A 4,641-nucleotide genomic window follows, 5' to 3' on the forward strand; every position below is an offset into this window, starting at 1 on the left:
ATTTATATACAGGATTACAGACTTAAAACGAGTTTCCTAAAAGAATACTTCCAACTGCGTGTGGTGGCTCACGTCTGTAATCACAGCACTTTAGGACGCCAAGGCAGGAGAATCGCTTGAGTTCAGGGGTTCTAGACCAGCCCGGACAAGATGAGGAGAGCCCCCCCATCTACAAAAAAATTAAAAATTAGGGTTGGCCAGGTGTGGTGGCTCACGCCTGTAATCCCAGGACCTTGGAAGGCTGAGGCGGGTGGATCACCTGAGGTCAGGAGTTCGAGACCAGACTGGCAAACATGGTGAAACCCTGCCTCTACTAAAAACACAAAAAATAGATGGGCATGGTGGTGCGCACCTGTAATCCCAGCTACTTGGGAGGCTGAGGCAGGATAATCGCTTGAACCTGGGAGGCAGAGGTTGCAGTGAGCTGAGATGGTACCATTGCACTCCAGCTTGGGGTGACAGAGCAAAACTCCGTCTCCAAAAAAAAAAAAAAAAAAAAAAAAAAAAAAAAAAAATTAGGGCCCAGCACGGTGGCTCACGCTTGTAATCCTAGCACTTTGGGAGACCAAGACCAGTGGATTACTTGAGATCAGGAGTTCCTGACCAGCCTGGCCAACATGGTGAAACTCCGTCTCTACTGAAAATACAAAAATTTGCTGGAAATCGCTTGAACCCAGGAAATGGAGGTTGCAGTGAGCCAAGATTGTGCTCCAGTGCACTCCAGCCTGGGCAACAGAGCAAGACTCCATCTCAAAAAAAAAAAAAAAAAATTAAGCCAGGCATGGTGGCTCACGCCTGTAATCCCAGCTACTTGGGAGGCTGAGGCGGGAGAACAATCCCAGCTGCTTGGGAGGCTGAGGTGGGAGAACTGCTTGAGCCCAGGAGATGGAGGCTGCAGTGAACTACGATTGTGCCACCGCACTCCAGCCTGGGTGACAAAGCATGACTTAATCTATTTAAGCTTCCTATTCTAAGTGCCATGAAGTCTGATTTTTTTTTTTTTTTTTTTTTTTTTTGAGATGGAGCCTTGCTCTTGTCAACCAGGCTAGAGTGCAGTGGTGCCATCGGCTCACTGCAACCTCCACTTCCCGGGTTCAAGCAATTCTCCTGCCTCAGCCTCCCAAGTGGCTGGGATTACAGGTGACAACCACCACGCCTGGCTAATTTTTTGTATTTTTAGTAGAGATGGGGTTTCACCATGTTGGTCAGGCTGGTCTCGAACTCCTGACCTCAGGTGATTTTGCCCACCTCGGCCTCTCAAAGTGATGGGATTACAGGCATGAGCCACTGAACTCAGCCTCACTCTGAAAATTTTTATTCTATTCTTTTTTTTTTCTTTTTGACAGAGTCTTACTCCATCACCTGAGCTGGAGTGCAGTGGCGTGATCTTGGCTCACCGCAGCCTCTACCTCCTGGGTTCAAGCAATTCTCCTGTCTCAGCCTCCTGAGTAGGTGGGATTACAGGTGCCCGCCACCACACCCAGCTAATTTTTTTGTCTTTTTAGTAGAGACAGGGTTTCATCATATTGGCCAGGATGGTCTCTAACTCCCAACCTCAGGCGATCTGCCTGCAAAGGCCTCCCAAAGTGCTGGGATTACAGGCATGAGCCACCACACCCGGCCTACTTTTTTTTTTTTTTTTTTTTTTAAGAATGGTTTAGGCTGGGTGCGGTGGCTCATGCCTGTAATACCAGCATTTTGGGAGGCCGAGGTGGGCAGATCACCTGAGGTCGAGAGTTTGAGGCCAGCCTGGCCAACATGGAGAAACCCCGTCTCTACTAAAAATATAAAATTAGGCATGGTGGTGCATGCCTGTTATCCCAGCTACTTGCAAGGTTGAGGCAGGAGAATTGCTTGAACTTGGGATGTGGAGGTTGCAGTGAGCCGAGATGGTGCCATTGCACTCCAGCCTGGGCAACAAGAGTGAAACCTTGTCTCCAAAAAAAAAAAAAAAAGAATGGTTTAATTCCCTAAATCGATTGCATGGTCCACACTAATGAGTGTTGAGGAAGTATGAAAAACACTTTAGGAACTTTTTTCTTTTTTTTTTTTTGAGATGGAGTCTTGCTCTGTCGCCCAGGCTGGAGTGCAGTGGTGCAATATCGGCTCACTGTAACCTCCGCTTCTTGGGTTCAAGTGATTCTCCTGCCTCAGCCTCCTGAGTAGCTGGCATTACAGGCACCCACCACCATGCCTGGCTAATTTTTGTATTTTTAATAGAGATGAGATTTCACCATGTTGGTCGGGCTGGTCTCGAACTCCTGGCCTCATGATCCACCCACTTCGGTCTCCCAAAGTGCTGGGATTACAGGCGTGAGCCACTGTGCCCAGCTGGCACTGTTTTCTTAAACAGGGAGTAGTGAGAGATAAAACCAATCGCATGCTTTGGAATGATAAAATTAAGTGGCAGCAAAAATGTTTAGGAAATAGACTGGGTAGCAGAAGGCAATAATGATGAATAGAGTGAATGGGAATGGAGAGATCATTTCAGAAGCTTTTTTTTTGAGACGGTGTCTTGCTCTGTCACCAGGCTAGAGTACAGTGGTGCAACCATAGCTCACTGTAGCCTTGAACTCTTGGGCTCAAAGGATCCTCCTGTCTCAGCCTTCTGAGTAGGTGGGACTACAAGTATGAGCCACCTTGCCCGACTTTCAGGCACGTTTTTAAAAGACAGAATATTCTGAACTGAGTGACCAGATATGCAGAGATGGAAAGAGCAGAACTAGAGAACACTGTGGTTTCCAGCCCAGGTGGCTGAGTAGATGAAGTGCCTGTTTTTAAAAAGGAATGGGTAAGTTAGGGAAGAGAGGCAAGTATATGTGTATGTAAGATTATCAATTCTATTTTAGACAAAAATAGTTGGTGGGATTTGGAGGGAACTGGTAGCAGGTAACCTGACTATGCACAGAAGTTGGGATTAGAACCAAAAGAAACAGTTTAACACCAGAAGGTGTAATTCAAGTTGTGAAGGAGGATAAGATGCCCCAGAAAAAAACAGAGAAGAAAAAGAATGAAGGTAGAACATCTGTGTAGTTCAAAAGAAAAAGGACCCAAGAGGGAGAGAAGTTCCACAAATGGGTGAATTAAGAGTTGCAGGCTGAGCCGGGCGCGGTGGCTCAAGCCTGTAATCCCAGCACTTTGGGAGGCCGAGACGGGCGGATCACGAGGTCAGGAGATCGAGACCATCCTGGCGAACACGGTGAAACCCCGTCTCTACTAAAAAATACAAAAACTAGCCGGGCGTGGTGGTGGGTGCCTGTAGTCCCAGCTACTTGGGAGGCTGAGGCGGGAGAATGGCGTAAACCCGGGAGGCGGAGCTTGCAGTGAGCTGAGATCCGGCCACTGCACTCCAGCCTGGGCGACAGAGGGAGACTCCACCTCAAAAAAAAAAAAAAAAAAAAAAAAAAAAGAGTTGCAGGCTGAGCGCAGTGGCTCATGCCTGTAATCCCAGCACTTTGGGAAGCTGAGGGGGGCAGATCACCTGAGGTCAGGAGTTTGAGGCCAGCCTGGCTGACATGTCAAAATCCCATCTCTACTAAAAATACAAAAATCAGCCAGGAGTGGTGGCACATGCCTGTAATCTCAGCCACCCAGGAGGCTGAAACAGGAGAATCACTGGAACCTGGGAGACGGAGGCTGCAGTGAGCCAAGGTCACACCACTGCACTCCAGCCTGGGTGACAGTGAGACTGTCTCAAAAACAAACAAAAGAGTTGTAGATGTGGCCAGGCATTGGTGGCACACGCCTGTAATCCCAGGGCTTTGGGAAGCTAAGGCAGGAGGGTCACTTGTGTCCAAGAGCTAGAGACCAGCCCATGGAACAGGACAAAACCTCCCCCAAAAAAAGTGACAGATGGAACTGGGATAGAAAGACGAGAGCTGAAAAAACAACACTCTGTCAGTGTGTGTGTGCGTGTGTGTGTGTTTTGAGACAGAGTCTCACTGTTGTCCAGGCTGGAGTGCAGTGGTGTGACCTCAGCTCACTTCAACCTCCACCTCCTGGATTTGAGTGATTTTCTTGCCTCGTTCGGCCTCCCGAGTAGCTGGGATTACAGACTTGTGCCACCACACCCAGATAATTTTTTTGTATTTTCTAGTAGAGGTGTGGTTTCTCCAAGCAGGTGATCTGCTGGCCTCAGCCTCCTAAAGTGCTGCGATTACAGATGTGAGCCACCGCGCTCAGCCTATCAGTGTTCTTTCACACTGGATTTGGTAAAAGTAAGAGGGCTGGGCACAGTGGCCCATGCCCAACACTTTGGTAGGCCAAGGTGGGAGGATCACTTGAGCCCAGGACTTCAAGACCAGCCTGGGAAACACAGAGAAAATCCTTCTCTACAAAAAAACTTAAAATTAACTAAACCTGGTGGCGCGTGCCTGTAGTCCCAGCTTCCCAGCTACTTGAGAGGCTCGACTAAGCCCAGGTTACAGTGAGCTATGATTATGCCACTGCACTCCAGCCTGAGTGACAGAAACAGACCTGTCTCGAAAAAAAAAAAAAAAAAAAAAAAGTACCTTGAGTGAGTGGTAGGAGAAGCCAGAAGCCAAATTCAAAAGGGTTAAGCAGTAAGTGATGATAGTAAGAAAGTGAAATAAATACAGGTTCATCCAGACACCTCCCTGATCTAGTCTTGTTCCAGAAACA

Source organism: Rhinopithecus roxellana, chromosome 17 (genome assembly GCF_007565055.1).
Source record: "Rhinopithecus roxellana isolate Shanxi Qingling chromosome 17, ASM756505v1, whole genome shotgun sequence".
Lineage (NCBI taxonomy): Eukaryota > Metazoa > Chordata > Mammalia > Primates > Cercopithecidae > Rhinopithecus > Rhinopithecus roxellana.